Source organism: Aotus nancymaae, unplaced genomic scaffold, assembly GCF_030222135.1.
Source record: "Aotus nancymaae isolate 86718 unplaced genomic scaffold, 86718_ANA_hifiasm-v0.15.2.pri h1tg000033l, whole genome shotgun sequence".
Lineage (NCBI taxonomy): Eukaryota > Metazoa > Chordata > Mammalia > Primates > Aotidae > Aotus > Aotus nancymaae.
The window spans coordinates 27,345,384-27,358,958 of record NW_026988447.1 but is presented as its reverse complement, the minus strand read 5'-3'; the positions used below and the strand labels follow the sequence as shown (position 1 = coordinate 27,358,958).

Genomic DNA, 13,575 nt, shown 5'->3' with positions numbered 1-13,575 from the left:
TGAGATGAGGACCCTATTGTTAATATTTGTTGAAGTAATGCTGCTTGAAGCTGGGCACAGTGGCTCTTGGCTGTAATCTCAGCACTTTGGGAGGCCAAGGAGGACAGATCACCTGATGTCAGGAGTTCGAGACCAGCCTGGCCAACATGGTGAACTCCCATCTCTACTTAAAATACAAAAATTAGCTGGGCATGGTGGTGGGCACCTGTAATCCCAGCTATTTGAGAGGCTGAGGCAGGAGAATCTCTTGAACCCAGGAGGCGGAGGTTACAGTGAGCCTCGATTGCGCCATTGCACTCCAGCCTGGGTGACAGAGTAAAAAAAAAAAATGTAACATCTCAAAAAAAAAAAAATGTAACACTGCTTGATAGATGCTACTTGATGTCACTTGTAGCAGACACTGTTGACTGCCTCTGCAGCCAATGGTGGGAGCCCTGATTTTGTGATTGTGTTTATGCTCCTTTACATATCCATATGCTCTTTGAAGGTGACCCTGTTTACCATCCAGGGGTAAGTCATGATGTTGCTGAGCCAATCGTGGCAATTCCATTTTCCTTTTCAGTGACTGGTTTAAGGAGGGTCTCTGATCTAGTAAGTCATGAGTGATTGTCCCCTGGGAAGCTTCTGGAGAAGCCTTCTCTTCTTTTGGGGGATGTTGTTATGTCTGCAAATGATGAGTGGAGGAGTGTAGCCATCTTATGACTAGTACAAAGTTGATGCATTGAGGAAAGCAGACCAGACAGATGGAATGAATCTGGGTCCTTCATGATGTCATTAAAGCATTAAACTTTGCAGCAACCTACATTGAGACTGTGTAAAAATGTGAGATAATTAATTTTTCTTAATGTGCAAGTCAAGACTTTCTGTTACTTGCCTCCCTAGACACCGTAACTAACACTGCCAGAAGCAAAATATCTATATTAAGGCTCTTGGGGTTAGAGACTTCTGCTTCACAGACTGAGCTAAGACTGGGCCTCTAGAAGACTAAAAAGGCAGCATATTGTAGAGCAAAGAGCCTGGACTTAGAGTCAGAAAAACTAGCTCCAAATCACACCTGCCATTTATTATTTGTGTGATCTCAGGCAGATAATCTAGTCTGTCTGAACCAGCTGGGCGCAGTGGCTCATGCCTGCAATCCCAGCACTTTGAGAGGCTGAGGCAGGTGGATCACCTGAGGCAGGAGCTCGAGACCAGCCTGACCAATCTGGTGAAACCGCATCTCTGCTAAAAATAAAAATAAAAATAAAAATAAAAAATAGCCGGGCATGGTGGGGCACACCTATAATCCCAGGTACTAGGGAGATTGAGGCAGGAGAATTGCTTGAACCAGGGAGGTGGAGGTTGCAGTGAGCCGAGATCGTGCCATTGCACTGCAGCCTGAGCAATAACAGGAGAGAAACTCCGTCTCAAAAAAAAAAAAAAAAATCTGTCTGCATCACATATAACAATGTTAACTCACAGTCTGGCTGTGAAGGTTTAATGAAGTACTGTGTGTGACAGGCCACCAGGCGGAGTCTCCTTGAGGGCAAAGTTTGTGTCGTGCTCCTCTTTGTATCCTTATAACCCCAAATACTTTTACAGCACCTACTCTGTGCCAGTGTTTGCCACAGTGCAAGCATTAATCATGTAAGAAATCCCACCCTAAGACAGATCATTGCCTCATAGCTCAGTGGAAATGCTGCTTTTCCTAGGGCAATTAATAGCGGGGCCTTCCTCAACTTCAGCTCACTGCAATATCTGCCTCCCAGGTTCAAGTCATTCTTATGCCTCATCCTCCCGAGTAACTGGGATTACAGGCGTGTGCCACCAGACACATTTGGTTTTTGAATTTTTAGTAGAGACGGGGTTTCACCATGTTGGCCAGGCTGGTCTCAAACTCCTGACCTCAAGTGATCTGCCCGCCCGCCTCAGTCTCCCAAAGTGCTGGGATTACAGGTGTGAGGCATCATGTTCAGCCTATTACATATTTTAAATTTTTTCAGGTATTAACTCATTTAAATCTCACAATAACACTGTATGAATGATTTCCCCTCTTTACAAATGAAGAGAGACTCAGAGAGATGAAGCCTTTCTTCATCTGTAAAGAGGGGAAATCATTAATACATTGTCACCCAGACAGGAAGTAGTATGAAAAAATTTAGGGCCAGAATTTGAACTCAGGGTCTTTCAGGGTCTAGGGTCTCATTTACACTATATTCTACATACTAGGGGCTCAGTATTTGTTAAATGGATGAATGGTACTCACTAGTGGTTCAATTAATGTTTACTGGGAAAATGGGATGTAGTAGTTGAATAACAATTTTTTTTTCTTAAGAAGAAATACTATATCGTGATTTTTTTTTTCTGTTTGGAAACAAAGGATTTTCCAAATTCAGTAGGTTTCCATTTAGGGGGCATTTTTCCATGGTAAAGAGAGTGGCCACCAAGGCAGCCACCTGCAGGATTAGGCATGGATACAGTGACTGTTCTCTCTAAGGTCCGGAGAATCTCTGAGATGAATAATGCACCTAGTTTCTCTATTTCATCCTCTCCAAAATGGCCTCTAAGAGCACATGCTGGGACTCTCCTGGCTACTGGACCATAAATCCACACACCTTGACTAGTCCTCAGCTAAGGCTGGTTGGGAAGACGAGTTTGTCTCCCACTCTGCACATCCTGTTCGCTGTTTGCTGTGGTGTTGTGGTCAGCATCAGTACTGCTCTGCTCAGCACGCTACCACCCCATCCACCTCGTTAAAAGCCATGGGCAACAAACAGTCCTAAGGAAAGAATTCTAACAGCAACATCAAACACACAAATAATGAAAGTAAGAAATCCCACCCTAAGACAGGTCATTGCCTCATAGCTCAGTGGATATGCTCTTTCTCCTAGGACAATTAATAGCAGGGCCTTCCTCAACTTCAAGAGATCAAGCTGACAACCCAGTGGGAAAGAGTTGGTTTGGGAAGGAAGTCTTCTCCAGAGTGCCAAGGGACATCTTAGAAGGAGGCCACCTCCTCTTCTTGCCAAGCCACACATTTAGTATTTTTTTCAGTGATCCTATCACCTCTGAAGTATGTGGCCTTCTTCCTTTCCTCTCCATGCCTCGTTTCCCTTCCTCCATACTTCATCCCCTCAGCCCCCATCTTCCTGGGGAAGCCACAGTTTCCATTATTTGTCTAGAGTTATTATAGTATGCAAAAAGCCAACCCTAGAATTGATCTGTGCAGAAATATTGCTTTCAAATCACTCCACGTTCCACAACTCATCTACCTCATAAATACAAATGAAGCAAGAAGTTCTGTAGTAGTTTTGTAGGACAAAGGACCTAGTAAACATGAAACTCTAAACCAGCACTGTTCAATAGAAATACAATGCAAGCCACAAAGCAAGCCACCATATGTAACTTAAAATTTTCTGGTAGCCACATTAAAAAGTAGAAAATAACAAGTGGAATTAACTCTAGTAATCCGATATATTTAAAAGATCATTTCAACATGTATCAACATAACAATTATTAATGAAATATTGTATATATATTTTTAATAGTACATCTTTGAAATCCAATTTTTCACTTAAATCTTCATTCAGACTAGCCACATTTCAAGTACTCAGTTAACCACATGTGGTTAGTGGCTACCATATTGGACGGCACAGCTCTATACTATTTATATCTTTTCACATATTATTCTAATTTTTCTGAACAGTCTAATGTATTTTTGCATGAATCTAACCAGTGTGTTTAATCTCTCTTGGATTCTTTTCCCGTGAGTTATTATATTATAAATATATGTCAGTTATATTTATACATTGAATGCTTGTGTATATTTAAATATATGATAAAATATTTATCTCTATGATTTGTATGGTCTATTTACATAGGTTGCCATTTAAAAAATTGATCTAATTATCTTCTGTTGTATTTTTCTTTCTTTTTTGGGGTTTGGGGGACAGAGTCTTGCTATGTTGCGCAGGCTGGAGTGCAATGGTGCAATCTCAGCTCACTGCAACCTCCACCTCTGTGTTCAAGCGCTTCTCATGTCTCAGCCTCCTGAGTAGCTGGGATTACAGGCGTGCACCACCATGCCTGGCTAATTTTTGTATTTTTTTTGTAGAGACAGGGTTTCACCACGTTGGCCAGTCTGGTCTTGAACTCCTGACCTCGTGATCCACCCACCTCAGCCTCCTGAAGTGCTGGGATTACAGGCATGAGCCACCGTGCCTGGCCAAGCATCTGGGTAATTTCCCATTGTTCTCTGTTACTAGTATTACTGATATGAATGCCTTTTTCTTTATAATGGAGTTAATTTTTTTCTCTTTCTGTCTCTCCTTTCCTATTCTACAGTTTCTTTTAGGATTACAGAGAGTGAAGTTGAGAAATCTTCCTTCCTCAGTTGGTCCAGGAAGGGAGTTTGTATCCATATCTTTTCCACTATATAAGCCCTACCTAAAAACATCTACATTTTCTGTGACAAATTAAAGTTGGTTGCCAAGACTGGGCCCAAAGTAGTTAATCCAGGAATGTGTAGAGAAAGAACAAAGGATGTCAATGGGGAAACTTGAAAGTGTTAAGCAAACGCCTTCTTTCATAAAGGCTTTTGCAGGAGAAAAGAAAAGCCCCCTTCATTTTGAAGTCTAAAGGAGAGGATGTAGTAGCAAAATGGAAAACACACGCATGAATATGGATATAGTTTTCCACACAGCCCCAGTGACTCAAAGATGACAAGGAAAAGATGATTATGGCTCTTATTACAAAGGTGATGAGCTGGATGTAATTAGGGATTAAATCTGAAATTCCCAGTACATACCCAGCGACTCGGGAACTTGACAAGCTGCCATCGCTCTGAGATCCCTGGAGGAGCAGTGTGGCCAGCTTACCCGGGGAGAGGCATCTAGGGGACCCGCCCATAGCAAGCCACTCATCATAGTGCTAATAAGCAGAGGGCCCTCTATGAGCGGGCTAGAGTGGTGGTGTCACTTTCCCTTTGTTGTGTGTGCCTCAGCTGGCATCCTGGCAGGGTGGTAACTTGTTGGGAAGGAAACAAGTTGCTAGGTAACCAGGGAGGATGAGGGAAGCGCCCTCCGCCTTCCCCAGAGACAGAGTGCGAAGGGGCTCCAAGAAGGATTTGGATGTTAAAAAACAAAAACAAGTGCTACCCTAAGGAATAACAGGTGAATTTTTTTTTTAAGGGACCAGCTGGTTGGAAGAGAATTGCTGTGAGTTAGAGGTGGACCGGGAGGAAAGCAAAAGAAGGCGTATGGTCAGAGAGCAAAAGAGGAAAAGTATGAAAAAGAGAGGAAGAAGACTGTGGGAAGGAAAGTTTCTTCATCAGCTCTGGAGACGGCCCACTGCAGGATGGCGTACTAGAGTCTGCATTGACTAGAGGGAACTCAGGGGGTTAAGATCGTCTGTGCAAAAAACATGCTAGCGTCGTTCTAAAGGTGTGGTTTCTAGACCAGCCACAATTCATCTGGAAACTTGTTGGAAATGTCATTCTCAAGCCTCATCCCAGGCCTCCTGCTTCAGAAATGTATTTTGTTTTGTTTTGTTTGTTTGTTTGTTTGAGATGGAGTCCTGCTCTGTGGCCCAGGGTGGAGTGCAGTGGCGCGATCTTGACTCACTGCAACCTCTGCCTATTCCAGTGATTCTCCTGCCTCAGCCTCCAGAGTAGCTGGGATTACAGGTGTGTGCCACCATGCTTGGCTAATTTTCGTATTTTTAGTAGAGGTGGGGTCTCACCATGTTGGCCAGACTGGTCTCAAACCCTTGACCTCAAGTGATCTGCCTGCCTCGGCCTCCCAAAGTGCTGGGATTACAGGTGTGAGCCACCATGTCCAGCCTCAGAAATGTGTTTTAACTAGCCCCCCAATCAAAAACATAAAGAAATGAGACAGATTTTGGAGGTGTAAGAAGGGGGACATTGACGCAAAAACTTTCTAATTATTATTAGAAAAAAATTACTTTCCTGGAAAAGTTAAACAGGCAAGGAAGTTTATTTGAAGTTATTGCAACAGGGGAGAGGGACTAGAGGTCAGTGTGAACTCAAGTCTGCTGATGCAGAGGGTGCAACGTTTTTAAAGCCTGGGGTGAGCTAGTGAAACATACTGGAGGGTGTTGTGGAGAGGTCGTAAGCCATTTGTATTTGCCGATAAACTTCTTCTATCTTATGAGGGGGTGGTTTTATGACTTGGAACAAGGTGTCCTGCTGAAGTTAGACTCCCACAAAGATCTTCCACAAAGACTGGGCGACAGGAGTGCCCTCTCATTTGAGGATTACATTTTAAAGGGAGGGCTCCCAGGTCCTTGAGAAAGACATTCCTGGATTGTAAAACTGGCAGGAGGTTTTTAAAAAGATTTACGTACATCTCAGAGGGGCAGAGAAAAAATGTACAATGACAAGATAAAAGGGAGGTTAGGAAGAATCCTTCCTAAAGTTCAGTCAAGCTGAGTGGACATGAAGACCCTCTTGGTCAGGGGGACAAGGGGACCCTTGGCAAAGTCAAGGGAATGTTTTCCTCTCTTTGCAAGAATTCTCCTGCTTCTTGTAATCTTAATCCAGCACCTCACTGCGTCTGACAGAAACATATTGGAGGTGACGAGGATGAATGACCTTATTCCAGAAGGAGATTTCTTCAGGGCGACAGAGAGGAGGAGGAAGGAGGGAGTGGTGGGAGTGGAGAAACCAGTGAGTGCAGAACTTCTCCCTCTCAGCTGCTGCTGGTTTCATTTCCCAAATGGAAAGACAGAACAGAATATGCAGACAAGGAGGGCAGCTTGGGTTTGACTCACTTGAGTCTCTTGAAAGTTTTTCTGAAAAGCTGATAACATTTGCTCGGGACACAGGCAGCTACAGTTAAGATAACAAGACCATAACTGCCCTGACCACTTCAGCCCAATCTGTTGTGTTGCATGAACAGTTGCAACCCCCACATGGCCCTGTTCCTGAGGGATTTGGCCAAGATGAATCGCCCTCCAAGAGTAGGACCTTGGCCTTACTTGAAGCCTTCATGCTTCCTGTAGAGCTGTTGGGGGCATGGCCACCATTGTATTTGATATAAGAATTCCTGCCAGACATATACACCATGGAATACTATGCAGCCATAAAAAATGATAAGTTCATGCCCTTTGTAGGGACATGAATGAGTCTGGAAACCATCATTCTCAGCAAACTGGCACAAGAACAGAAAATCAAACACCACATATTCTCACTCATAGGCGGGTGTTGAACAATGAGAACACTTGGACACAGGGAGGGGAGCATCACACACTGGGGTCTGTTGGGAGTGGCTAGGGAAGGGACAGCAGAAGGTAGAGAGGTTGGGGAGGGATAACATGGGGAGACATGCCAGATATAGGTGACAGGGGGATGGAGGCAGCAAACCATCTTGCCGTGTATGTACCTATGCAACAATCCTGCATGATCTGCACATGTACCCCAGAACCTCCAGTACAATAAAAAATAATTCCTGCCAGAAGGGCTGCTCTTTCCACCCCTGTTGTCTACCATGGTTGTGCCTCTTCCATATAGTTGGTGACTGAGCATTCAGCACTGATCAGGGTTGAGTATTCTTTTTTTTTTTTTAATTAATTTTTTTTTTATTGCATTTTAGGTTTTGGGGTACATGTGAAAAACATGCAAGGTTGTTGCATTGGTGCATACGTGGCAGTGTGATTTGCTGCCTCCCTCCCCTTCACCTATATCTGGCATTTCTCCCCATGCTATCCCTCCACAACTCCCCACCCCCCCCGCTGTTCCCCCAACAGACCCCCGTGTATAGTGCTCCCCTCCCTGTGTCCATGTGTTCTCCTTGTTCAACACCCACCTATGAGTGAGAACATGTGGTGTTTGATTTTGTGTTCTTGTGTCAGTTTGCTGAGAATGATGGTTTCCAGGTTCATCCATGTCCCTACAAAGGACGCGAACTCCTCGTTTTTAATGGCTGCATAATATTCCATGGTGTATATGTGCCACATTTTTCCTGTCCAGTCTATCATCGATGGGCATTTGGGTTGGTTCCAGGTCTTTGCTATTGTAACAGGGTTGAGTATTCTAAAGGACAAACAGGCCTAGTGATCTTTTGGATTGCCTGCCCCCAAGTTTTGGAGGGCAGGAGGAGGCTTTGTCTGCCCTTTTTCTTTTCTTTTTGAGACGGAGTTTCGTTCTTGTTGCCCAGGCTGGAGTGCAATGGCACGGTTCAAGCTGTTCTCCTGCCTCAGCCTCCCAAGTAGCTGGGATTACAGGCATGCACCACCACACTCAGCTAATTTTGTATTTTTAGTAGAGACGGGGTTTCTCCATGTTGGTCAGGCTGGTCTTGAACTCCCAACATCAAGTGATTCACCTGACTCAGCCTCCCAAAGTGCTGGGATTACAGGCGTAAGCCAACGTGCCTGGCTGTCTGCTTTTTTTTTTTAAAGAGTACCCATAAAAATATTACTAGTTTTGACACAAAAAGCTGTACCTCCTTCACTGCACTTAGGAGTTTGAGAATCACTGCCGGAAGAACTGTCATAAAGTTGGCAATTTTAGTAATATGTAAAGATGTTAATTTAGTCATAAGTTAAATTATCCAGAGAACATCATCTAGTACATAGTAACCCTTTTTGGTTGAACTTCTAATCAACGAATACAGGACAAATTCCTATTTGTGACAAATATTTACAAAATATCCAAACCAATATTTTAGGGTTTGAATTAAAGATAAAAGATTAATTCAACTGCACCATAAATAATTTACCAAAGGGATTATTTAGTGAGGGCTTACTGTGGGCTTGGCAGGCACCTGGCCAGACACAGAAATGCCACGACCACAGAAATGCCACAACCACGTTGACCTCCCACAGCCTTCTGCAACCAGGATGGCTTCATGATGAACAAGAGCCCAAGAAGCCTGAAACTGGCCACACAAAAATAACATTTTCATGACATACAATTTTAAGAGGGCCGTCTAAAAGACACTATTTTAAAAATTAAAACAAAAACTAACAACATTAAATTATTCCCATTTTCAACTGTTCCCTTTGTAGAATAAAATGACTTTCCTTATGATATAAACTCTGAACACATCAAAACCAAAGAACAATCTGAAGAAACTGGTTTTAGACATAAGAAGAAAAGGCTGGAAACAAACTGAGCTACATGCTCTTAAGTGTCTTTATTCCATGTAATTATGAGGAGCAACAGGGATGCTCTTGAAAGCATTTGCATTGCAAAGTAGGCTGGAAATTGGCCTTGTTTAAACAAGCACTCCCTGTCAGTGCCACCCGCCCTTACCCCACCCCGGCTTGGCAGCAGCAACCTGCCCATATGAGAAGCAGGCACGTGAGCCATTGCTGCTGAAAAGAAGCCTCTGAGCTGCTCAACTGTTTAACTAATTAATGCCTTGCTCCCCTAAGGTTAGAAAGAAAAGGAGGGGAAAGAATTCGTGAGTGATACAGCACTTTAGGTCCATAATATGCTTGCAAAGAAGGACGCAAGGTGTACTCGCTGGGTACCGTTCAAATCTCTCATGGAATCTTCCCTAATCCCCGGCGTTCAGCAGATCACAGCGAGGCCTCTGGCAGCAGAGCCGCTCTCAGTGGGTCGATAGCAACAGGAAAGACTCTAAAGCTTCTTTTGATCCTAGCACAAATCAGAAGGGAAAAAATCCACAAGTCCCACCATGGAATGTTAGCTATCTAAGCTGGGATATTTTAGAACTAAGCAACCTTTGAGAGGACTATGAGGTGACCTGAGATTAAGGCAGAGCGCTCGTGACTCCAGCAGCTGTCCTTGCTTGAGGCAGAGGACTTGCTTCAGGCTGACCGCCAGCCAAGAAGCCAGGGAGCGAAGGACAGAGAATAAGGATGGGGAGGGAGGGTGTGGCCGGTGAGAGCCAGTGTCCTCTGCTGTGACAGATTGACGTGTCACATACCCCCCTTCTTTCTTTCCCTCTCAAGTTATGCCATTAGAGCCAGACCTACCCACAATTGTGAAGAAAAGAACCAAGTACAAGTTCCCACCTTTATTATTACCCTTGACCCTTGAACTGTACAGTTCTACATGGGTTTGAATTTCAAGGGTCCACTTATACTTGGATTTTTTTCAACCAAAGCAAATCGATGACACAGTGTTCCCAGGATGCGAAACCTGAGGACCGGCTCTTCACATGGGTTCAGCAGGGCTTGAGTATGGACTTGAGCATGCTCGGATTTTGATGTATGTGGAGGTCCTGGAACCAATACCCTGTGTATAACCAAGGATGACTGTAGGTTTGTTTGTTTTCTTTCTTTCTTTTTTTTTTTTTAATAAAAGACCAGGGGAAAGCGTGAACGCAGTCCCCCACTACCATAAATTATGCAGTGGAGTTTCCCACATTTGGGGAAATCGCAGGGGTCAGCACATCCGGAGTGCAATGGATAAGCCTCGCCCTGGGAAAACCACCTTCGTGATCATGGTATCTCCCCTGCCAGGTAAGTATTGTTTGTTTTCTTAACCATCCTATGTTAGGCTACTCAGGCTGTCATAACAGAATACCACAGATTGGGTGGCTTACATGGCAGAACTTTCTTTTCTCACAGTTCCGGAGGCTGGAAATCCAGGGTCAAGGTACCAGCAGGCCTCTCTTCCTAACTTGCAGATGGCTGCCTTCTCGCTGTGTCCTCACATGGCCGTTCCTTTTGGTGTCTCTCTCTTCCTCTTTTTATAAGGACACCAGTCCTATTGGAGGAGGGCCCTCCTCTTCTGGCCTTATTTAATCTCAAGTGATCCTCAAAGTTTCTTTAAGGAAATCACTTCCTTAAAGGCTTTAACTCCAAACACAGTCACCATGGGGATTAGGGCTTCAACGTAGGGCTGTTGGGGAAGACACAGTCTAGTCCGTAACATAGCTCCCCACTTTTCTTTCCACATTTGCAGGCATGTCCCTTTAACTTGTCTCCCCAGTTACACTAAGTTTCATTCAGGAAATGGTCTGACATGGCCCAAGGCACTTGGGGGATGGAGAGCTGGATGCTGGAAGGGACCCTTTATTAGGGTCTTCTGTAGGAGACAGGATGAGTGAAAAAACCAGACTTCAGAGGAGAGTATGGATCATGCCATGGAGTGGTATGGCTGAAACTAAGTGGTTACTATGCTGTCTTTCTCCTTTTCACACTCAACTTCCAGGAAAACAAAAGCCATACTGATTGCTCCATTTTCTCACTCCCATTCATGCTCCAGCCTAGCCTGGCTTCCATGATTCTGAAACATTTTTCACTGGGATAGCTAAAACCTGCCTGCTTAAGTATCTCCTTGTGTTACACCCTATGCACACTTTATTCATTTATTTAAGTGTGCATTCAACTGAGCATTGCATTTAGCCACAGTCCAGTTTCCTCAAGTTTGCATGCCTGAGGACTTGCAGACCAATGGATCTTCAGTTTTTGGATCATCTTCTAACTAGACTATGTTGTGGGATTATATGTGATATTTATCTCCTTTTATACCTGAATTACCAAAGTACATTTCAGATTTCAGACACCATCACCTACGTGATGTCATTTTATCTTGGGTAACAGCAACATTTGGAAATTCTGTATCAAAATTATTCTATGGCTGTTGCAATTATGCATTTTTGAGAAGGAGCAGAATTCATCATAGAGACTCATGACTCTTTTCTTTGGGAAAATACCTTGAAAAGACTTAGAAATAAGAGTGAGACCCACAGGGGCAGGGATTGTGAAAAGAGAACTGCATGCTGTATGTACATTTACTGTATATGAATTTAAGTGTGTTTCCTATAGGCTTGCAAGAAGGGGCTAGCGGAACATATGTGTTATAGAAACACCAGGTTTGATTTTCCATTGTGCGGTAATAGACCAGTACACCAAAACAGCAGGAATTGCGACACGGAAAGGGTTTAATAATGATGGCATCCAAACGAGGAGACAGGAGGAAACCTCAAATCCACCTACCTCCCTGAGAGGTTTGGGGATGAGGTTTTTTAAGAGCTCTGTATAGGTGAAGGGCTGAAGTGTGGGGATTGCTGATTGGTCAAGAAGTGAGAAGTGAAGTCATGGGACAGGGAGATGAAGAAGCCATATTCCTGTGCTGAGTGAGTTTCTTGATGGGGATCTTTAAACCGATTGGTGGCAGCTGTTCTGCAGGAATTCAGGATCTGAAAAACACCTTAAGCAATTCTTGGGTTAAAAGGTCAAGTGTCACAGATTCCATTGATAAGAAGAATAGAGGAGCGGGTGGTCAGGCTGCTGTGACTCTTGGTTAGTTAGCAGCCGCAGGGAAGTGGATCAAAGCACACCCGTGCACGCTGGTCAGTGCCTAACTACGATCTGCCTAAAGCCTGGCTTGTCATTCTCGTTAACCCTGTGAGGGTGTTTCAGATGCCCTGGACAGGAGGGAAGGTGAAGAGTCTCTATAGCGGGAGGTGACCTGAACAAAACTGGCAAAGATGGAGGTTTAAGGGGGAAAATGCTACTTGAGACATTCCTGTCAAGGACTCTGGGACATTATGTGTAATGTTCAGTTTTAAATTATTTCTAGCTTTGTGCTGTGCTGTGGTCTCCTCTTTTACCTGCAAACATTTGGCGAATGTCGATTATATACAACAGCTTTGTGCTCCTGGAGCTTGTGGAATACAGGAACAGCCATGGCGACGTATGGGGGGTAAGGTTGAGAGAGAACAGCAGATAGAGAAGAGAAGAGAACAAGCTGGGCCCCCATTCTCCAGGGTTTAAGTGAGAGATGAGAGACCCAAGTCTTTTAGAAATCTTAGGGTTGCAACGGTCTTTCAACATCTCCGTGAAGAATCCATTTAACACTTTGGCCTCTCAGTTTCTTCATCTCATTTCCACTGAGCCTGGCCTCCACCCCTTCTAGCCACTCACTCCTATGGTCACACCATATATCTTGTCATTTGTTGCATTCTTCCAAAATTTTGCTTTCAAGCATCCTAAAATCCCTGATTACCCCTACGAATTTTCTCTGCTCACTCCCTGCAGCACCCTTTCTCTAACAGTGATCACCCACACATGGATTTTTTAAGTCTCTCATGTTCTTATCTTCGCATTGCCATTCAGCTTTCGTAACCTCGCTTCTCTCCTAACTTGGCTGAAAGCCATCCTTCACCTTCAACTTCCCCCATTCCTTTAAATTTTCCTAGCCAAACTCTAGCCTAGTTCATCCAACTCTGCCTACTCTGTGTCTGCCCCTGACGAAGAACTGAATGCCACTGGGAAAAGTCACATGCCATCTTAATGGGCCTCACTTTACACTTATGAACTCAAATTTCAAGTGGGCTCCGTCAGCCTGGGTCCCGCCAGGCAAAAACTACTCTAAGTGTTTCAAACAGAGGGAACATAACGCAGGGAATTGGCTATGTAAGCAATGGATGGACTGAGAATTCAAACAAGGGTTGGTGAGACAACCCAAAGATGCAATGGCATGAAGCTGCTACTGCCCTTAAGTTGGAGAGACGAAGGAGGAGACTACATCACCAGCCTGGGGCCAAAGTCACCGGGTGGCAGGTGAAAGCATGCTGGGCATATTGGGAAGAGCTGGAGAGAGGCAAGAGTCACAGGCAGAGGCCGGGCGGAGTGGCTCACACCTGTAATCCCAGC

At 44.3% G+C, this 13,575-nt stretch overlaps 1 non-coding gene across 1 annotated transcript; it reads right to left on the bottom strand.

The window, feature by feature from the left end:
- Positions 1 to 10,275: 10,275 nt before the first annotated feature.
- On the bottom strand, positions 10,276 to 10,439 carry LOC135277872 (U1 spliceosomal RNA). Its single transcript, XR_010345447.1, has one exon. It is a non-coding gene; the product is annotated as a U1 spliceosomal RNA (small nuclear RNA).
- Positions 10,440 to 13,575: the final 3,136 nt, after the last annotated feature.